This window comes from Tupaia chinensis, unplaced genomic scaffold, assembly GCF_000334495.1.
Source record: "Tupaia chinensis unplaced genomic scaffold, TupChi_1.0 Scaffold000206_1, whole genome shotgun sequence".
Classification (NCBI taxonomy): Eukaryota; Metazoa; Chordata; class Mammalia; order Scandentia; family Tupaiidae; genus Tupaia; species Tupaia belangeri.
The window spans coordinates 1,328,996-1,352,645 of NW_006159681.1; the positions used below are offsets into that span (position 1 = coordinate 1,328,996).

A 23,650-nucleotide genomic window follows, 5' to 3' on the forward strand; every position below is an offset into this window, starting at 1 on the left:
CCATCTCCCCCTCGGGGGGGGGGGTGATTTCTCACTTTCTGTCTCTCTGTCTCTCTGTGTCTTTCTGGTGAGTGCACATGCCCTATATATAATATATATGTGTATGTAATGAACATTCTTAAACACTATCAGCAACTACTACAGGTACACAGGAAATTCAATAAAAATTTTCTGTGTTTATCCTTCATGGAAATCAAATAGGTATATACTTTACCTATTAGTTGCTGAAAGTTTCAGTATGCTTCCAACATTTGCTAATGCTTTTACTTGTTTTTGTCATTTGGATGAGTAGTGCAACATTCTAGAACCCATCAATAATATAAAACTCCACATTCCCTTTCAAGTCTTAAAAGAAATAATGTCTTGTTGACTTCTGAGAAACCCTGCTAAGACTCAGATAGATTACATAAAATACATTTTCTATATGTGACAAGAGAAAGAATTTAAGATCTATTTCCTGGGTACTTAGAGGTACTATAAAAAATATGAACAAAAGATTAAATCTTCTCAAATAGGCAGTCTCTTTTGCAAGTCCCATTCTGCCCATAATCTTCTTCTTAGTGATGAAAATAACCCTGCTTGAATGTAAAAACAAAGGATGATAGAATCCAAACTCATCAAGCATAATTGTCATTGGTTTGTATCCATTTCATGAGTGAACCAGGATAGGGCAGTATTTCTCTGTGTCCCTTTACGTAAGATTGACATATCTTGCTTCTGTAATAATTTCGGATACCTAAATTTTTTTTATATTGAAAACTTATTATTTTGGCTAAGGCTGTGATAAAACCCTGCCTTATGTTGTAATTTAGCAACCCAATCTAAAGCTGATGGCAAATATAATTCCTGACCCTAGTAGGGCAGAGTTGAAGTGAGAAGTATAAATGCAAAGAAAGATTTGAAACTGAAGCCTTCACAGATGCACCAGGCAATGAATGCAGTTAGGGATACACAGGCATAGGTAAGAGTAATCTCGGAAAATCAATAGACACAGAGTCAAGTTCTTTCTTGCAGTATTTTATTACTTTCAGTAGTTTTGCTCTGGGGAGCAATTTATTTTATTAAGGGACTCTGAGCTCTTAGAGGAAGTCCTCTTCTCTGAGTATGAGATAACAGAATTTGGTGAGAAGTGAGATTGATCTTTTCTTCATGATTACAGTCAAAGTAAGAATTGTGTGAAAATGCATTCTCTCTGAATTTCTAGAGTTTTTATGAAATTATTGGTTGTCTGAAAAATCATGACACATTTTTTGCCTAGAAAAACAGAAAAACTATGTCGTGACTTTTTTGACAGCCCAATATTTCAGGTCAGGAGCAAGTTCTTATGGCAGAGTGAAAAAATTCTCAAAAGGCTTAAAGTTATTAAGAAATAATTAGTGACATGGAATTCATTCAATCAAATTAAATAGTTTTTTTTCTCTTTGTATATTGGCTAGAGCTCAAAATTTCTAAATTGTAGGTAACAGTGCATTAAAAATGAAATCAACACAGTGGGTCAGATCCAGTGTTTAAAAACAAAAAAGAATTAGGATAGAATAAAAGAACACAGGAAAGAACTGCAGATTTAAAATATTTTTCTTTACACATAGTAGAACACATGCATTCACACATGTGAAAGAGGGCAGAGAGAGAATGAGAGATAAGCACCCTTTACAAATCCTTGTCTCACCAGGATCCCCTTCTCTGGGAACTCCACAGTAATGGATTCTGGGCTTGAACTTGTGCCTGGAGTGTGTGAGGGATTTGAACCATAGTTCCCAGGTGGGATCTGGCTTCTCATGACTGCACATTACTACTTCCGTGCTGAGCTGGCCTAGAAAAGGAGTTTTAAAATGACAGAAAAGAAAATGAAACAGCTCATGAAGAAAGGGTAAATATTGTTTTATGACAGTCATTTTTGTGTTCATTAGGCACACATAAATAATTTTCTTGGAGAAGTTTTTGTTTTTGTTTTTTTCGCTATAGGGTGCATGCGCTCGCCAGACAGACAGAGAGAGACATAGAGACAGAAAACGAGAAATCACCCCCCAGAGGGGATGGTCACGCCACAGTCCCTTCTCCTCCATTCTCCTCTCGGGATCTTGGGCATGCACGCACACGCACCCGGCGTGAGTTTTAAGCCACCGGGTCCGGGACGCGAACCGCGGTCGACTATGTGGGAGTCCAGCGACATAGCCATTACGCTAACTGCTGATTCCCTTAAATAATTTTCTTAAATTGTGATAAAATTAGATTTTAAATACCAAATCAGGGGATGCTTTCTCTTCTTTCCACCCAGTTTCTCCATCTCTGGTAAGTGCATGAGCCCTCTGGCAATTAAAAAAAAAAAAGATAAAGATTCGTTTTTTATTTCTTCTCAAGTAAAGTTGGTAATTTGTGTAGGTTTTTAGGAATTTGTAAGTTTTATAAGTTATGAAATTTATTATCACAGGGCATTCATATTACTTTATTGGTACTTATATTTCACTTTGCATCATTAATTTACATGAAATTTTTTTGTTTTATTTTCCATTTTATTTTTATCACAGAAACTTTACTATCTTTGTCTTAAAATAAACTACTTTTGGCTTTGTTAAATTGCCCCAGATTCTTTTTTATTATTCACTTAGATATTCAAATTTGTCCTTTACTCAGTATATCTGCTAAAAGAGAAACCATTTATGACAAAACACATGGAAGTACTTTTGAAATTGTTACTTATTTATCACAAGTACACTAAATCAAGAACTAAATTTGGGATTTCAAGTTGTAATTGTTATGCTCATGTATATTTTAAGAATAACAAAAATAGAAATAATGGTATTTAAATAAAATCTATTTTTGGAGGTTGATATTTTTAAAAATCTTTTTTGTGGTTTGCCAATTATCAATATACAATTTAAGCTGTAATTCATAATCCCACTGAAAGCATTGCAAATCCATACTCTAATAGAAGTCTACAGTGACTAATAATCTGAGGAGTAAGATTTTAAAGAATTAAGTTGTTGATTTTCCATTGTCTATAGGAATCATTAAACCAATTATAACTGGTCTTAAACCTACAAAGACATATGGGTTTTATTATCATATGTACAATACTTCCTCTCCTGATAATTGCTTTTTTCAGGGTTTAATCACATTCAACTAAAGAATTCTCTTTTGGTCTCACCAAATTTACACTCTCCTCTTTAAATCAGAAGAGCTGCTAGTGAATTAAATAGATCACATTTTGCCCATAAAAAAACCAGGATTTTTTTTTTTGAATTTTCCAGATGACATGTGCAGTTGTGGGGGTGGGAGAGGGGAAAGATAAGAAAGTACCCTCCATGGCAGCTGGTCTTTCCTCAATCCCTTCTCCTCTGTTTATAACTCTTTTTGAGATTTTGGGTATGCATACATGTGTGCCCAGGATGTTTTTCAAGCACTGGGTCCAGGACCATGGATCCCATGCCACCACCACCTGACCTTCTGAAGATTTCTAATTCCTTTTAATGCAGTTCCCCTTTTGCTACTGTTTAGTCGAAAGTGGTTGTTTCCTATGTACATTGTTTTGAGGGAATCTCCAATCATTTTTATTACAAAGAAATCTATATAATCTTGTGAGAGTTTCTTAAATGCAAAGTTATATTAACATTTGGAAAGCCAAATAAATCTTGATATGCGAGAGCCAGGCTTTGAAGAAAGAGAGGATTTTCTATGAATTTAATGAACTGAGTTTTAAAAATTAAGAGCCAGGTCCAGAGCAGACACTAGAGTTTACACTACCAAAGGAAAACCATTTAACACTGTAAAATAGCTATTGCTTGGTCACGAAAGGAAGAAAAGTTTGGCCAGTAGGTTAGAAGAGAGAGTTCTGAGAAGACCTAGCATGGTATCAGAGCTTCCCTCCGAGTGGGAAGCTGAGATTTTGGGAGTATTCCCAGATCTGAGATCTTGTGACTAGCCTTCCAGACCACAACAGGCAAAACAATGTAAAATCTGTTTAAATTGTTAGTGGATGAGATGTGCTATTTAGGCAAATAGTCCTGAAGTTAACTTCATGGAACTTCATATCCTTCAGGTTGGTGTAGTCAAGCTGAGTTGCCAAGTCCCTAAAAGGGGAGAGCAAGTCCTCAGGAGACGCCTGGGTCAGGATGGGAAGACCTAGATTGACTGAGAAGAAAAGATGAGAAGCCATGGGAAAGCCTGGTGCCACCCATGGCGGATACCACTTCCATATGTCTGGAGCCACTGGGGGTATGGATGTCAGGGCATGAAGTAGCAATAGATGAACATATTCCCAGGCTCTCCTCGGTCTCAGGATGAAGATTAGCTGCACACATTCGCCTGCTCAGCTGCCTTGCCTTACCTCTCGCTCCCTGCGATGTAGGTAAGTTGTGTAAAAGAGGGAAGGAAAAGGACGTATGGAGAAATTTTGAGACCACTTGTTCCATAGTACAAGGAGGTCTGGTATTAGAAGGGCACGGGCTTTGGAAGTATGGAGTCATGTGATGTGAATACATTTGGGTTTCCACCAGCCAAATCTAAATTTTCAACCCAGAAATTATGGTGATACCTTGAATTGGGAAAAATCAGAGCTTTCTTCCATGAGTGAAAGTAGGGGTCAAGATCAACGTCACTTAGAAGTCGAGTTTATGCTTAAGAAGAGGGGCAAAGGACATTTCTGCACATATGAGTTGTTATTCTGACACAGAATATACATACACCTGCACGTACATCTTTTGTAAAATAGGAATTAAGATGCTTAGCTTGTAAGTTTCTTGAGGTAAATAAGTGTCTCCTATTTGAAAATATTTTACAATTATTCTTTCACCATTGCAATTATTATTATTATTATTATTATTATTTTGGAGAGGATTTTACTACAGGGCATGTGCATGCACCAGAGAGACAGAAAGCGAGAAATCACCCTCCCCCCAGGGGGATGACCACACCGCAATCCCTTCTCCTTTCTCCTCTTGGACTCTTGGGCATGCACACACATGCGCCCGGTGTGGATTTAAGCCACTGGATCTGGGAATCGAACCACGGGAGTTCAGTGACATAGTCATTACACCAACTGCTGGTCCCTCACCATTGCAATTATTGTTTTGATCTTTATTGTTTCATCTTACTCATTCCCAAAGTTAATGATGAATGTAACAAGTGCAGAGTCAAATGCAAAGTGGAGCAGAATCAAATTATTCTCCCACAGTATCAGCTAAGGATCCAAGAGTTCTTTACCCCAAGAACTTGACTTTGGATTATTATTGATCAAAATTAGAGTTACTCAGAGACTTGTACACAGTCTAGTGCAGAACGCAGATTTATTCACTCAAATTTATTTGCTGAAATCTTTTTTTTTGTTGCCAGCAGAAGGTGAAGTGGAAAGTTGGAAATAATCCTGAAAAGCTGGTCAGTAAGGCCGCCAAACCAGATAATAAGGTGAAAATAATTCTCAGCACCATATTCTTAGAACTTATAGTGTACAAATTATCTGCAGCTGTGAATAATTTGTAATATTTCGGCAATGGGTACAATTCTTACTTTTCAACTGAAATCGTCTGGCTTGGATCTCTCTATAAATTCTTTGGCCAACTTTCTGTCCTCTTTTGTACTGTACAGATTGGTCAAATCCAGACTCCTAAGAGACTAGGTCATTTTAGTTCTTAATTTTGTAAAATAAAGCCAAACTATTTAATAAGTTATTGTTTTTGTTTATTGATATATACCAACTCTTGATAAAAGGTTTAAATAATCCAAATGTTAACTTCGTGCTTATTTGGAAATTGAGAGTTAGGAGTAATTTGGCTAGCCCAAAGACAGAAAGAATGTTAACACTGAGTATAGCCAGATTTTTCTCCATCATTCTAAACAGATCATTTGAAAGAATAGCTTTAATATTTTCTTTGGGAGAGCTAGCTGGCATACATTCCCAGAGATCTTTTAACAGAGAAGTTTCAAGGAGAAAAAATATATAAAGGAAATGTAAAGTGTAAGAGATAGAACACTGCTATGAGCCTGGTGAGTGGAAACTTCAAACAAATGTTACAAAGTTTTGATTTCTAGGACATGAACCATGAAAAGTGGAATATAAAAGAAAAGTTACAAAGTGACAAAAAGGGTTGAATCATACCAGCATGCATTCAAAAATATGGTATGAACTATAAGAACTTGTTCCAAAGTAATAGGATATATTTTCATTCTTGGAAGCAAGCTCTCTAAATCAGAAAAAATGCCAAGACCAAGAAATTGGATTGAGTTTCTTCCTCAAGCTTTTAACCTGGCCATTGTTTTCAGTGTTAAAGAAGGTCTACAGCTGTAAATAATTTGCACTCCAAAAGTTAGAAGAATGGGGTTGAGAGAAATACTAGTCACCCGATCTGGGAGTTGGAGAGAAAGAGAAGGTTAACTTGATAGGTTCTTCAGTATCCAAGAAATTGGTCTGCTTCACATGTGGTAAAGAGAAGATTAAATCTATCAAAGAGAAGGGAAAAATAAAACAAAAATGAAAACAAAGATTTTTAAAGATAATCTTCAAATCGTAATTTTTTTCAGACCGTTTTTTAATTTGATGTATATACTGAATTGACAAAAACACTTAAATGAATAAAATCTTGTATAGCATTCTAATATAAATTTATCTTACTTGTGAATTAGCACTTAAATGTAATTGGTTTTTGAGAAGCTCTGCTTAAATTTTTTCTTTCTTTCTTTTGTTTTTAATTGTCAGAGGACACATGTGCTTGGTTGGCAGGGAGAGACGGAGACAGAGTGTGTGAGAGAAAGCAGCACCCCATGGGACAGTCATGCTGCAGTCCCTTCTTTTCTTCATCCTCTCGGGATTTGGGGATTTGGGACTTTGCAACCGACAGAGGACAGGATCCAAACTGTGGTTGGCCATGTGGGATCTGCCTTCCTAGGCACAACACTTAACTCTCGTGCTACAGGGCCTGCCCCAAAGCTACAGTTTTCAAGTCTATAAAATGTGCACAATATTACATTATTTGTTGGCTCTCTCTCGCTACTGGTGGAATTTTTAGAAGTTGTAAAAATATTCATTTTTTAAATTAGTTTGCCATAGGGTGCATAAGCTCACCAGAAAGAGAGAAAGAGAGAGAGAGGGAGAGCAAGAAAGCATCCCCTCCCATCCGTTGGCAGGTGGTCACACTGCAATCGAATTGTGGGCGCACAGGCACATGGGTCTCGCATGTTTTTCAAGCCACCACGTCCAGGATTCAAGCTGTACAATCAGCCATGTGAGATCAAGCCGCCTTACCTACCACACCAACAACTGGCCCTGTGAAAACATTCCTTAATTTTACTAGACGTTCATCCAAAACATAAGTATGCTTGATGCTGACAGCTATTAAAATACCTGAGTGGGAACACTAAGGTGATACCGCTGACTTTCACAGTAGCACTACATTTACTTATGACTAAATATTTGCTTTCAAACACATATATTTTCCTTTGAAAAATAAAAATAATGATAATACTGTAATTATTCTAGTCAAATATTATTATATATCAATTCAGTCAAAGCTTTTACCCAAAATAGAAATTTAGTTTGTGGTAAGAGAAAAAGTTTGAAAATGTGTGGTTTTTAAAAAAATGATTTGGTGGCCAGCAGGTAGTGTGGTGGTTAAGGCAGCTGGATTCCCACACGGTTGACCATGGTTTGAGTCCTGGACTCAGTGGCTTGAAAAATCACATTGGGGGTGTGTATTTTCCCAAAATCCCAAGAGGAGATGGAAGAGACGATATTGAAGCATGGACATCCCTACTAGGGGGTGATTTCTCACTTTCCCTTTCTCTATCTCTGTCTCTCTCCAGGAAGCACACAAGACCTGTGGCAAAAACATTTTTAAAAAAGTACATATCATTTGTAAAAGGGTCAAGTAAATGTGACTGTAATCTTGTTTAAATATCTGATATAAGAGGAAGTATTAAAACCCGACAAGATTACTAATCAGGCCAGTGTTTCACTAACATTTGTCAGTGGTCACTGTTGAAGTTATTCTTTTTATTGGTGATTAATTTTTTTTGTAATCCTAGTTTCTTTGAATAAGAAATTGCATCTAGAGACTACTTATTGAGTGTTAGGGGTAGTCTTTGCTGCCATGTTTGTCATTAGTTATAGGTCTCTTAAAAAGCTAAGACTTGTGTGTGTTTGTGTGTGTGTGTGTGTGTGTGTGTGTGTGTAATACAAGAATACTTCAAAAGTTTGTGGAAAATGGAAATATTTTGAGGTGAAGAATTTTAAATCCATGTGTAGATTTTTGTAATATGCATTTTACATGAACTTTTGAAGACTATCTTCCCCCTGCTCTGTATATAAGGGGATTCAAGAAGTTTGTGTAGGGACCAGCAGTTAGCACAATGGCTATGTCGCTGGACTCCCACATAGTCGACCGTGGTTCGCATACTGGACCCGGTGGCTTAAAACTCATGCCGGGCGTGTGTGCGTGCGTGCCCATGATCCCGAGAGGAGAATGGAGGAGAAGGGATTGCGGCGTGGCCATCCCCCCTGGGGGGTGATTTCTCGCTTTCTATCTCTGTCTCTCTCTGTCTGTCTGGCGAGTGCACGCACCCTATAGCAAAAACCTCTCCAAAAAAAAAAAAAAAAAAGAAAGAAAAAAAAAGTTTGTGTAGAAATGGAATTCAAGTATGAGTTTATAGGGTCCAGCCTGTAACCGAGCAGTTAAGGAAACCAGAGGCCACATGGCTGACTGATTTAAATCTTGGCCTTAGTGCCATGGAAAATATGTATGTATGTATGTACACGCATGCGTACCCCAAATATTATTGGGATGGAAAAATGGAGGAGAAAGGATTGTGACCGATTGGGGTGCTTCTTGCTCTTTCTCTCTCTCTGTTAGTTTCTGGTGAGGGCACACACACACACACACACACACACCCTTGGCAATTAAAACAAAGTATGAGTTAATTTTCATGCACGTAATTTTTAAATTCATGCCGAGTTTTTCATCCCATGCATTTTTCACAAATTTTTTGAGACCCTTTGTAGTTAGAAATGGTTATATATAATAACAGTACATATGTATTTACATAAAATGCAGAATTTATCTCCTTGCTACTACGATTCAAAATCTGGATGAAATTTCTATTGAGGTCTTCCAGTCTTACCTCTGTTTCTCTTTTCTTTATGTTGCAAAGCCTAGTTCTTGATGACAGTGAGGATGACAGCCAGTCATTTGTTGCTTAACAATGGAAATGCATCCTGAGAAATGCATCGTTAGGTGATTTCTCCATCTGAGTGAAGTCATGGAGTGCACTTGTACAACCGAGCTGGCATCACCTACTACACGTCTAGACTGCGCTGTGGCCTACACGCTCCTGATGGCACCGTGGAACACAAGGTGTGCTCTTGACCCAGTGTTGTTTTGTAGTGCATGAGTGTATTAGCTCACCACATGTTACATAAATTCTCATGTGCTTTCTCCACAGAATACACACAACAGTCTCAGAGTAACAGCAGTAACCTTACCACAGGATTAGGATTGCTAAAAATAGTTTAATTTTCTTCACAGGTAATTTTTTTCAAATTATCCCAATTTTAATAACTTAAAGACATTGATTATAGAATGGTTATACTACTAACTGGATACATCTGTGAACTTATTTGCTTCATTTTCTTTTAGAGTTTTAGAAGTTGATTATTTTTCAGTATAATTCTACATATTCCCAAAGATGTCTCTAGAAAAGAAGGTGTACATAAATTTATCTTCTGTCCTGTGCTCTAACCCTCGCACCCTCTAGCAAATGTTAAAAAAAAGTTTTATCCATTATTGTAGTATAATATACATTAAAATATATTAACATATACATATTTTATATATATAATATATTCATATTTTGCCTTTCTTGAATATAATATATCATGCTTTCTTTTCTGTCTTTCACTTTTTTGCTTTTATATTAATATTTTACATATTACTTTGTTATCATGTATGGAAATATCTCTCATTCCTTCTATACAACTGAATACTACTTTCTTGTGTTGTTATATTACAATTTATGTATTAATTCATTCTAATGTTGACAGATATTTGTGCTATTTCCAGTCTATGCTTTTTCAATTATTATCGCAATTAATGGTCTTGTTATATGTATTTTTGTATGCTTGCCAATTTAAATTTGGTGTATACTTCTCTCTTTTATTTCAATTTTGCTAGTGGGTGTATGTGCCTGCCAGAGAGAGAGCATGTGAGAAAGAGACGAGGTGTGAAAGCATCCCCATGGGGCGTGATCACGTCGCATGTGCCTTCCTCCTCCATTTCTCCCTCCTGTTGGGATTTTGGACATGCATATGTACTAGCCCAGCAGGTTTTTCAAGCCAGTAGGTCCAAGACTTGAACTGTATAGTTAACCATGTGGGATCAAGCCACCATAACCACCATGCCACTGGCTGGCACTTGGTACATAATTTTCTTCTTCCTTCCTTCCTTCCTTCCTTCCTTCCTTCCTTCCTTCTTCCCTTTTTTTTTTTTTAGAGAGAGAGATTTTTGCTATAAAGCACATGCATTTGCTGGAGACAGAGAGAGATAGAGAGAAAGCGAGAAACCACTCCCCAGAGGGGATGGACATGTTGTAGTCCTTTCTCCTCCAACTCCTTTTGGAATTTTGGTCATGCACTCCCATGCAACCAGCTTGAGTTTCAAGCCACTGGTCTGGGACTTGAAATGTAGTCAACCCTGTGGGAGTCCAGTGCCTTAACTATTACACCATCTGCTGGCCCCAGTACATATTGCTCAGAGTAGCATTGCCACTGCTTGAAAAGGTAGAAAGGCATATGTAATTTTACTAGATAGCACCAGATTTCTCTCATTATATGCAAGATCATTTTTAAGTTGTTTGTTTAAACTCAGATTTATATAAGAGACGTACAGTGCGTTTGGTTCATATGTACTTTGTTTCACTTTATCTATAGGTTACTTTTTCTTTCTAATTTGAAAATTTGTTTATTCTTCTCTGTGTTTTTTTATAAACTGAATGCTAGGTTTAGAAGTTTGCTGCGGTCTAGGTTATTTGGTAGGGTATTCGAGAAGTGTTGGTACTTCCATCAGGAGGCATGTGAAAACTGGGTATTCTCCTTAAGTGATGCAAGTAGCCATTTCCTGGATTCATTATTAATTAGTGATATAACAAGCGATGATATTCTAATTCTATTGTAATATGTTTTGATAATTTATTTGTCCCATTTTCTTTGTGTCCTCACTTAGGAATTGTGATTAGGTGTATGTCTTATATTTCCACATCATCCTGCATATTTCTTAACTTGCAGTGCTTATTTGCCAACTCTTTTATCTCTGGAATGTATTCTGGTGATTTCTTTTGCTTTTATTTCCAAGTTTACTAATTATCACCTCAGCTGGATCCAATCTACTAGTTAACTTCCTGCAATATATTTAAAATTTCTCAGTCATTTAGTTTTCATATTTAGAATTTCTCTTTAAATAAAGACTACTTGGACTTCTCTCATAAACTCTTGATTTTGCAAACATTTTGAAGACTTTCGGTCCTTGTGAAATAATTCTAACGCATGCAGTCTTTGCTGTTTTTATTATACTCCTTATGTTTTTCTCTTGGTGTTACTCATTACAACTGTGTACTCATATATTGTGCTGTGTACGCGTGTATTTGTGTGCGTCTGCAAAGATCATTTGCCTTGGAGTTTTATCTGTGGGAACTGTTTGAGATCTTGGTTGAATTTATTCTCATCAACTCTATGGAGATACTTTGAACCCAGAACCAGTTTAAAATTTTTGCTGAGAAATTTTAAACTAAGCATGTGGTATGAGGTTGAGCTGCCAACTCCACAACAGGTCCAGCGTGAACTTCCAGATTTTCAGGATTATTTCCACCTGTGACATTCAAAGTCAAGACACGTACATGTTTCATGCCTTTGCTGACTTCTTTCTGCTCAACAAGACAACTGATTTTGACTTTTTCAAAATTTATTTTACCTTATTTCTTCCATGAGACACACACACACACTCACACACAAACACACATCCAGAAGGCACACCCAACAGGGGATTCACACTGCTATCTGCCCACCTTTCAACCAGATGTGGCCTCCATGGATGCTCTTGATATATTCAAGTCTTCCAGAGATCTGTGCCCTGGGCCTCCCCTATGCCTCTCACATTGCACAATGGCAGCTCCTGCCACCACACCTGGGCCTGGTCCTTGACTTTTATATCTGCTCTAGCTATTTGGAGTTCCAGTTTTATGTGGCCATCTGTGTCATAAAAGGCCTGCTTTGTCATGTTCACAGCTTCTTTTCCTCCCTCCTGTGCCCTGAGCAGTCCTCAAAATGGAGGATCAAAGTTACCAAATTTAGGTGAATACTCTCATGATGAAAGCTAGTGTTGGCCCTCTCTTCCTCCTTGATTTCTAACTTCCACTTCATGCTTGACCTAACATTTCTTAGTTTCTTTATTTCAAGAAAAACAGCATTTCTTTCTTATCCTATTTATTTAAAGCTTTTTCATTGGTAGATTGAGAGATATTTATTTGGATCATCATACTGCCATAAAAAGTAAACTATAATATGGTGCCTAGAATTTTAAACTTTTATATTAGCCAGGTAAAAGACTCGTATGTCGTGTACCTTAAATAAAATAGATGAAAGAGTAACTAAGAGTTGTTGCCTGAAAGTAAGCAAACAAACTGACAGAGAGAACCTATGGACAGTTTTCCTTTATCTTTCCTTCTTTATTATGTGTTGTTGTTACTGTTGTTTTTGTGCTGGAGGACATGTGTACTTGCTAGAGAGACAGAGAAGAGAAAGCACCCAAAGTGGGAAAGCACCCTTTTGGGATTTTTGGTATGTGAGCAAGTGTGCCTGGCATGTTTCTCGAGCCTCGGGTCTAGGACTTGAACTGTGCAGTCTGTCATGTGAGATCCAGTTGCCCTAACCACTAGGACATGGAACTGGCTGTAAGGACCCTTTTCTAAATGCATCAAATGCAGTTATTACAATTGTTTGCATTTTAAGGAACAAAAGAAAAATTCAAGCTTGACATGCATATTGTAATGAATTAATTAAGTAAAAAAAAAAAGGAAGATTCTTATTACTAAGCTATCACCTGCTGGCAGGTCACAGGTCCTGGATCAGAAACTAGTTTAGAAATTGTAAGGCTTATGCAAGGGTGTTAATGAAACCACTGATCCACGCATTGAATAAGCGAGGTCGCACTTTCAGACGAGATGAGAGACAAGCTCCCAGAATCTGGAGTAGAACGGTATGACGGTTTGAGACTGGGGATCATGAAGGTTGTTGACCTCCCCCTCCTTCTATTTCTGTTCTAGCATCTTTCTTTCTTTTTATTTATTTATGTACTTATTTATTTATTTATTTTCATTTCATTTTCTTCCATACATTCATTCACATTATTATTTGTCTTACAAAATGGATATTTCGACAGGTGAATATTTCTCCCTAGTACTGTTGATAAAACTACGAAATATTTTCAACAGATAATATCAGACCTCTTTGTGCCATTAATGCCCTAGCATATTTCTTTTAATTAATAACAAAAGCTACATGTTACCAGAGCCAACATCTCTTTTTGCCAGCAAAGGAAATTTTTTTCATTCATTTTCCTAATCTAACTACATCCAACGTTTTCTAAGGTTGTCTTTTTTTTTTCATCAGGTGACTCTGAGTTCCTGTTGGATATGTACCATATCTGTAGGAATCCAAATGCCAGATTTATTTTTTTTTAACTTCTGGGAGAATCTTGTTTGTATAACTGAGTAGTTGCCACACCATTTGCTATGAGATGTACCTAGTTGTCATTTATCATTTCACCAGATGTTGCTGATTCAGAGATGAACAGGATTTTGGATTATCACACGGTAAATCTCTATTTTTTGGGGGGGAGAGGGAGAGGTTTTTGCTATAGGGCATGTGTGCTCGCCAGAAAGACAGAGAGAGACAGAGAGATAGAAATCAAGAAATCAGTTTCCCCCAGGGGGAATGGCCACGTGGCTGTCCCTTCTCCTCCATTCTCCTCTTGGGATCTTGGGCACGCACACACACGTGCCAGGCGTGAGTTTAAGCCACAGAGTCCAGGACTTGAACTGTGGTCGGCTACATGGGTATTCAGCGACATAGCCATTACGCTAACTGCTGGTCCCAAAATCTCTATTTTTTAATAAGTAAAAAATAAACAGATTAAATCACAGTAATTAAGAAACTTTCTTAAAGTTACCCACCCTACTAATTGAAATATATTTATGTTAAAAATATCGCACATCCAGGGCACCAGGTGACGTGGTGGTTAAGGTATTGGTCCCACATGACTGACTTCGTGGCTAGAGTCCTGTGGCTGGTGGCTTGAAAACACCTCCGGTGCATGTGCATGTGGACACAAAATCCCGAGAGAAAGGAAGAGAAGTGATTGTGGTGTGGCCATTTTTCCTGGGGGGTGATGTCTCACTTTCTCTCTGTCTCTGTCTTTCTTAGGTGAGTGCACCCTATGGCAAAAATCTAGAACAATAATAATTATCCCAAATCCCTGATGATGCATATCTAGTTGAGTAAATCACATGGTTATTCAAATACATTTATAGAAAATCAAGTCCTTATCAAGGTAACATGCTGGAAATTGGAGATAAAAAGAAGGGGATCAGGGCATAGGAACTGCTCTCAAGGAATCCACAAGTTTGGGGAAGCATAACAATGAACAAATAGTCATGACTCTGGTCAACTTCATTTCTACTACAACCTTCCACACTTCCTTTCCAAATTTATCACTATGATCATGGAAAAGGCAAAAACTAGAGAAAACACTAGGGAAAAAAATTTTAGAATCTAGTAAAAATTTTGAAGAATTGAAAACTACAAGGCAGAGAGGGTGACTGAGTTCAAAAGAAACCTTCAGTCCCTACTGATCCCATGTTTGGATAGAGGTTATTCTGAATCACATTAAGAAGAGTCTATGTGGGAACCAGCAGTTAGCGTAATGGCTATGTCGCTGGACTCCCATGTAGTCGACTGCGGTTTGCGTCCTGGACCCGATGGCTTAAAACTCACACCGGGCGCGTGTGCATGCGTGCCCAAGATCCCAAGAGGAGAATGGAGGAGAAGGGATTGAGGCATGGCCATCCCCCCTGGGGGGTGATTTCTTGCTTTCTGTCTCTATGTCTCTCTCTGTCTGTCTGGCGAGCCCACATGCCCTATAGCGAAAATCTCTCCAAAAAAAAGAGAAGAGTCTGTGTTTCTCTTGAATGACACATACCAGGGAATTGAAAAACTATCCTCAGTTACTTTTCTACCAGGCTGACGAATGTTCCAAACACTTTGCCTTGTTTACTGTTACCCTGGTCAGCAAGAAATATGAAAATACCAAATATTTACTCTGGCAAGAAATGTTTGCGCACCCATGTGTGCTTGTGTCCTGCCTCAGCCTCCCAGTGGAAGCTGCAGGCCCATCACACTAGACTCATTCTCAGACAGGGTCTTCTTATTTATTTATTATTTTTATTTTATTTTTGAGAGAGATTTTTGCTATAGAGCACATGTGCTCACCAGAGAAAAAGAAACAGAGAGACAGAAAGCAAGAAATCACCTATCAGTAAGATGACCACGCCACAATCTCTTCTCCTCCATTCTCCTCTCGGGATCTTGGGCCCGCATGCACACATACCCTGCTTGAGTTTCAAGCACCACGTCCAGGACTTAAACCATAGTCGACTATGTGGAACCATCATACCATCTGCTGTCCCCAGACAGAGTCTTGCTATGTTATCCAGGTTAACTTCAAGCTCGTGATACTCCTGCCTCGACTTTCTTGAATCTCCGAAATTACAGATACGAACCACCACTACCCCTGGCCTTTAGGTAGGCCTGGTGGCACATGGCACAGTGGTCGACTGATCTTGCTTATGTCTTTACATGGGTGTGTGAGATGGCAGTGTAGCAGGAAATTATGGGATGTATAGTTCCTATCAGAAAAGAATTATGGGGGATTTTGACACTCGGAAACCTAGACACAGTGCATACTGCCTGGGAATTATATCTTTAGCATGTGCTATGTGGCTTGATTGCTTAATGTGATAGAAAAGTATAAATAAAATAAGATTTATTTTTAAAATTTCACCTTTCTTAAATTTCTATTTTTATAGCAGCTCAATAATATATTGGGGCCAGCAGTTGGCATAATGGCTATGTCGCTGGACTCCCATGTAGTCGACCATGGTTTGAGACCCAGACCCAGTGGCTTAAACTCTTGCCAGGCGTGTGGGTGTGTGTGCCCAAGATCCCGAGAGGAGAATGGAGGAGAAGGGATTGCAGCATGGCCATCCCCTCGGGGGGTGATTTCTCGCTTTCTGTCTCTCTGTCTCTCTGTCTTTCTGGCGAGCACATGTGCCCCCATAACAAAAACCTCTGTAAAAGAAAAAAAATTAATTATAATAGCTCATGTATATATTTTATAAATAAAAATTACTTATTTTTATGTGATCATAAATTTGTTGATGATTTCAAAAATGTTTGAAAATGGGAACCAGCAGTTGGCGTAATGGCTATGTCGCTGGATTCCCACGGTTCGCAATCCAGACCTGGTGGCTTAGAACTCACGCTGGGCGTGTGTGCGTGCGTGCCCAAGATCCCGAGAGGAGAATGGAGGAGAAGGGATTGCGGCGTGACCATCCCCCCTGGGGGGTGATTTCTCGCTTTCCGTCTCTATGTCTCTCTCTGTCTGGTGAGCGCATGTGCCCTATAGCAAAAATCTCTCAAAAAAAAAAAAAGTTTGAAAACTACCAAAATAGGAAGCAGAAACTCACACAGTGAGAGAACAAAAATGCAGTAAAAGAAATGGAGCCAGCAGGTGGTATAGTGGTTAAGGTGCTGGACTCCCACATGGCCAAGCATGATTTGAGTCTTTAAGGTGCTAGACTCCCACATGGCCAAGCACGATTTGAGTCCTGGGCACACAGATTTGAAAATCACATTGGGCATGTGTGCGTGCGTGTCCAAAATCCCAGGAGGAGAATGGAGAAGAAGGAATTGAAACACGGCCATTGGCCCTAGGGAGTGATATTTCACTTCCTTCTTACTGTCTCTGTCCATCAAGTGCATGTGCCCTATGACAAAAACATTAAAAACAAAATAATAAAAGATTTGCTATGGAATGAGTTATATTAATAACACCACAGTTTTACTATTGATTACAAGGAGCACTGATAGTGGGGAAGCTTGCTGCCTTACACATGGGCTGACTTGAAAAACACAATTTTATGAGGTTTAACTCATATGCCTTATAATCCCCCCTTTTAAAATGTACAATTCAATGGTTTCATAATATTAGGCATCCATAATCAGAATTGGTTATAAACCATTTTTATCAATCAAGATAAAAAAAAAAAAGAAATCCTATACCCATTAGCAGACACTCCTCATTTCCCCCCAGTCTCAGCTGTAGGTAAATAATAATTTACTTTCTGTCTGTACATTTGCCAAACTGTGGACATTTCATAGAAATGGAGTTTTTGTAAAAATAGAATATCATAAAAATAGAATTATATAATATGTTGCCTTTTTTCTTTAAAGAGAGATTTTTGCTGTAGAGCGTGTGCGTTCATCAGAGAGACAGAGAGAGAAAGAAAGAAGATTATCACCCTTCCCCCGGGGGAGGAATAGCCACCACGATCTCTTCTCCATACTCCTCTCTTGATTTAGGGCCTGCACACACATGAGCACATGAGGTGCAAGTGTTTCAAGCCACCAGGTCCTCAGGCAGCCATGTGGAAAACCAGCACCGTAATCACTACCTGTCTACTAGCACCTGTTACCTTTTCTGAGTGACTTTTTTCACTTATAAATGCTTTTAAACCTTCTCAACATCACTGCATGTATCAGTATTACATTTCTTTTTATTGCTGAACTATATTCGATTGTATGGGTATACCATAATTTGTTTCCATTCCTCTGTTGATAGATATTGGCTTGTTTCCACTTTTTTGGCTATTATGAATGATGCTACTATACATGTTTGTGTAGAAGTTTTTATATGGAGGTAGATTTTTATTTCAGTACCATTTAGTAAGTCGAAATTTAACATTTTGAGAAACTCTACTCTATTTCCCAAAGCAGCTGCACTATTTTACATTCCTACTGGGATTCCATTCTCTCCAGATTTTCCCCAATACTTGGTATTATTATGTCTTTCGACGGTAGACATCCTGGTGCTTTGCATTTCCTAATGGTTACTGATATTGAGCATCTTTTCATGTATTGACACTTGCTAGCCATTTGTTTATCTTTATTATTAATTTTTTTGGAGAGTTCTAATAAGAGGATTTCTGACAGTGATAAAAAGTTTTTCAGTGTCTGGGGGCTCCAGAGTTCCCTACTTCACCATTTTTTTTTCTGATATTACTTGCATTCAAAACATTTTGCATTTGCTCAGAGTGAATGATCTTATTGTATTTCAACGTTAACCTTACAGTTCTCTGAAATCGTATGGTTTAAAGAGAACTGGGTCAGTGTCAGAACAATGATGTAACGGTGATCACAGCAGTGGATGAGAAGCAGCTAGTGCTTGGGGAACCCTGCTAAGTAAGACATGTGCCCGTCCACGGGTGGGAAAAAAGTACCTATTGCATCTGTAAAGTTTAGGCATATGGGGTAACACATTCAGACTAGTGCATGTTGGAACTAGCAAATATAGACAAGCATGACTTATCTATGGGTCATTGTAGGAACTGGCTAACAATGTCATGCAGTTATGAAATGAAATAATGAAATGCCTCCATTACCTAACTGATCAGGAAGACTATGGCTGATAGCCTCCTTTGTGCTTATTCATATTTTCTGATCTCTTTGGAATAAACATTTATGACTTATATAATAAATATCATTTTTAGGCAAGATATACATGTAAGTTCTAGAATACTTAATAAGAAAAGAATGAGTGGGTGGACACAGAAAGAAATTTGGACATAGACTTTCTCTTGATGGAGTCAAGGTTTTTTACTTAGAAAATAATAATTTTATTAGTTGTTCTGCAAAATGCTCTGAGTCAGGATTACAAGGATGACTTCCAAGGCCATTGTTGGAGGAAACTAGATGTAGGAGAGTTTCCAAATGGGCAAGTGCCCAAGCTTTCCTCCAAGCATTCATGGGAAAAGTTTTGCTTCTGACCCAGATGACTACTGTGTAATTTATGTCTTTTAATTCTTAAAAGGAAATACTCCATTACTTTAAAAACATTTTGAAAGTCAATGTGATAAATTCCTTAGGCTAGTTCTGACTAGATGCTGTCAAAATATTAAAATACAATTATTATCTTTGTTATTTTTCAAATTGCCTAGAGCTTGTTTGAGTTTGGATTGTACAGTAATGTGGAGGATAAATAGAAGACAAAAGTACTGGGTTATGGTTATTTCAAAAATTTCAAAATAAGGTGCAATGCCAAGTCCTTGTATATTATTTCCAGTTAAAGTGATGTAGAGCATACATTAATTTTAATTTTAAGATCTAATATATACTATAAGTAGAGTTATAGTCATTGAGTTGTTTTTGAGGGTTTCTAGAAATCAACAGATAAAGATGTTAAACACAGTTAACATTATTATAGTTACCTTGGGTTAAAAATTTCTGGTGAGAAATTTAACCAGAAAATTAAATTTTCTCTGGTTTTAACTAATATAAATACAATTTCGATTTTCAGAATCAATTGTAGTTCTGTTCTTATACTATCTTTTCTAATGCATTATCATTATTAAAATTTTTTGGAAAGATCATTAACTAGGTTTATAGACCCAATTTTAGCATGCTTTTATTTTGTACTTCTAGTACAAATGAAACTATGCATTTTTAATTGGCTTACTGTCAAAACTTTTTTTAAAATTTTATTATATTTATTTGTTTTATTTATTTATTTTAAAATATATGAAGAAAAATATATATGTTCTTACTGTATGGAAATACACTGAAATAAAACCACCTTTTAAAAATAAATCTAAAAAATATGATCTTTATTTCTTCTCTTCTCTCTCACAGGTTTTTAAAGTCAACAGAAGTTATGTCTGGATAAAAGGAGATAAGTAAGTATCGAAAATACTAGTGCCTTTATTTAATTTGCTAATCATACTAGATATTTCATTTTTATCTAAATTAAATGGATGTTTCCGCATAGCCTTTGCTTTTGCATAATCGTTGTAACACTTGCAGTCATTCTTGGCCTGGACCAGAGACATATGCCCCTCCATGTTTAGAGATGCCATTTGAGCTCTTATTGTAAGTTTTGACTGATGGAATTAAGAGAGATTCAAATTTATCAGCACTGATTAGCCAGAATGTAATGAAATCCAGAGGGAACAGTGCTCTTTCTAAATGTTTAGAATAACAAAAAAAATCACTTATTTATTATATATTTTTTTACTTTTGTGCATACAAATCATGACTTTCACAATATAGTAAAAACAATTGATATTGTTTCTAATAGATAAGGACCATGTTTTAATCAGTGGCTTGATTAATTAACATGAAAAATGGAAAATTCAGCTGTGTGAGGCCACATTTTTTAGTATAATCGAATCAGTATTAATATTGTTGCTTCTCTCAGTATTAGCTTGCCACTTAACAAGTGCTTACTGTGTGCCAGTCCCCGGATTCTATTTTGCAGATTCAGAATAATCTTTCCAACAACATATTGGCCTTGTTCTGCAATTGAGGTATCTGATGCCCAGTGGGGGTTGGTGCTTTGAGTATATTTATTTACCCCCACACACTTGGGCCTTAAGGGATCCCTGACAAGGGTTTGAGAGAGAGACCAAACCTGTTTTGGAGCAGGTTTTCAGTTGTGAAAGACACCCATATTCTAAAAGTAAAAGTGTCTTTTCTTTTTGCGTAGAATCCCTTGGTATATTTCACTATCCTGGGTGTCCTATTCTTTTACGTATTTTTCAGTGTTTCCTGTGGTCTAGATGTTTCCTAAAGCTCTTTCACACATCTCTCTCTCTCTCTTACTCAAGCTAGGGATCCTTTTCAGAGAGAGAGTCTACTTTAATTACGAGTCATTTCTTTGGGCATTAGATTCTGTCTTCCGAGCAGCTGCAGAGAATGAGTCTCCAGCCCTGTGGTCAGGCAGGCAGGCCAGTGGAAATCCTGGTATTGAACACCCCATCTGTGGGTTTATGCTGCCAGTGGCCATTGTCCAGGGTGCTCTGGGAAGATGGACTTCGACCATGTGTCAGCCTCTTCTCTGGGATGTTGCGTGCTGTCATTTGCCCTACTTTGGTTTCCACCGTCAGATCCCATGTGCTCCTGATGGTTGGAAAGATCCAAACATGTCTTGTCTGATTTCAACACTGTTTTATTTTAACATTTGAAAATTTTAATGTTATTTATTTATTTTATTTTAATTTGACCAGAGAGAGACATAGAGAGAGAGTGAGATAGAAAGTGAGAGAGAGAGAGAGAGAGAGAAAGTGAGAAAGCAAGCTACCAGGTCCAGGGCTTCAACTGTGGTTGGCCATGCGGGAGTGTCCAGCGCCTTAACCACCACACCACCTGCTGGTCCCCATTAACATTTTTATTTTATTTAAAGTGTGTTTATTTTTATGACGATAGAGAGTGTGTACACGTGTACAAGAGAGAGACAGAATGAGAGAGAGAGTAGAGCCCCTGATAGGGTCTTGTCAAGCTGTGGACCCTCTCCCTGGCCCTGCAGCTCACCAGGATCTGGGAAATCCCACATGTGCCTGCTTTCAAGTAAACCCACGGGTTCAAACTGTGGATCCCAAACAGCCTCCAGTATAGCAGCTTAGCCTGCCACTGACTGCACCACCAGGTCAGACCTGTCTTTCTATTTAAAAATGACAACAGCTACTTTAATGTTATGAGAGAAACATATGTAAAGAGTCTACTCTCTTAAAGAGAACTCTGGTGATAATATTTATGATTTTTTTGAAATACTTTGACTCGGGTTTAAGGCTAAGTCCATGTTTTATTCTTTTTTGAAAGGAAATTTTATAGCTATATTTATTGGATTTTTTTTCTTTCTTAAACTACCTTCTTATACTACCTCGACTATACTCTAAATTTTCAATAGTTAGTAGGAGACTTCAAGCCTGGTTAATGTGATAGACATTACAAACTATGGAAAGGCTATTCAAACATAGTATTTCAGGAATTCGCGGCTTGCAGCAAACTTGGTTTTTATTTTAGTGAAGAGTATATTTTGCTATTAAACCATTATTCATACAGATTCTATAATATGGTAGAAGTAATAATTTTCTACATATCTACATTTTCACTTCCTACATTCCCCTTCAGAGAAGTGTATGACCTAATACAGAAAACACGTTGGGGTCGAGAACACACTTAGGTCCCTTAGGGCATGGCTCAGAGTTTCTTTAAAGCAGCATATTTCTCTGAAAAACATTACTGTTTAGTCATTTTATTTATTTATTTTTTTCTAACTGGAATATATAACCAAAAAGGACAACCCCTTACAATATAAGGAAATCACATTTTCTTTCAGTGTGCTTGTAGATAACTCTCATAATTTTATAAGCATTCAAAAGGAGAAATTAGTAAAAAAGAAAATTCTAGAAACTGAAAGAAAACTCAAACTATATAGAAAAATATTCATCCATAAGCCTCAGCACATAGTGTTAAGCCACAGTATTTATAAAGAACCAGAGCAATTATGCATCAAAGAAGATTAGTCTTATCTCAAAAGAGATTATTTGGAAGGACCATCTGAATGGTTATGTTTCAAGGATTCAGAGATGAGACATGTTTTCTAAATCAACTTAAAAAATTAATTTTTCTGTAAGTTGTATTTTATAAGTGTATGGGCAATCCTTTCTTAGTGAGGTCAAGTTGAATTGTAATTTAATATAGTTCTGAATGGTAAAAGCAATTTTCATCAATATAGTTGATGTTGAGTTGTATTCTTTTTGATTAAAAAACAAAAAAATAAAATAAAACAGGGGCCAGCAGGTAACGTGGTAGTTAAAGGAACTGGACTCTCACATAGCTGACCATGGGTTGAGTCCCAGATCTGGCAGGTTGCTTTTTTACTTTTCCTTTCTCTCTCTCTTTCTTTGGTCAAATTGAAAAATAGTAACAAAAATAAATAAGTTAAATAGAATAATTATTTAAAAAAAGAAACACAAAATGCAAACAAAAACAGTGCTGAACTAAATTATTAATTTAGATGCAGAAAGTCCTGTTTCTTTCTCTGCGTGTGATAATTTTAGAGTTGAAACTAGTTAGAAAAATTAGTTATAACATTGTAAGCCTTCCCTTAGAAGTGGTTTTGTAACATTTTTTGTTTTTATTCTTTAATGCATACATACAAAAGAGTGAATAATCCATAGTATACTTTACCAAGATGTACTACACTGAATTGTAAGAAAGAAATTATAAATATAAAAAAAAAGTTTAAAAAATCATCTGGTAGACATTGTGGTTATAGCAACATAACTACTTTTAAAAATAATTACTATTGACAACAGTTTCACCTATAGAGTGGTGAGTGTTTCCTGCCATCTGATCCCCTCAGATGGCCCCATGCCTCCTGGTTAAGGAGCTAGATCCTCCTGGCCTAATGTGCATTTGAATCTCAGCCCAAACAAGCACATGTGCCCCAAGTCCCAATACGAGGGAGAAATGGAGAAGAGCATGTGCAAGTATGTACCT

The 23,650-nt window shown here is 37.3% G+C and overlaps 1 protein-coding gene across 1 annotated transcript in view; it reads left to right on the forward strand.

The window, feature by feature from the left end:
• Positions 1-9,141: 9,141 nt before the first annotated feature.
• The window catches only part of CCDC102B (coiled-coil domain containing 102B), a 261,921-nt gene continuing 247,412 nt past the window's right edge, over positions 9,142-23,650 (forward strand). Inside the window, exons 1-3 of the mRNA XM_027771330.1 lie at positions 9,142-9,341; positions 9,430-9,512; positions 20,000-20,043. The gene's annotated coding sequence lies outside the window, so the exon portion shown is untranslated. The remainder of the gene's footprint in view (positions 9,342-9,429; positions 9,513-19,999; positions 20,044-23,650) is intronic.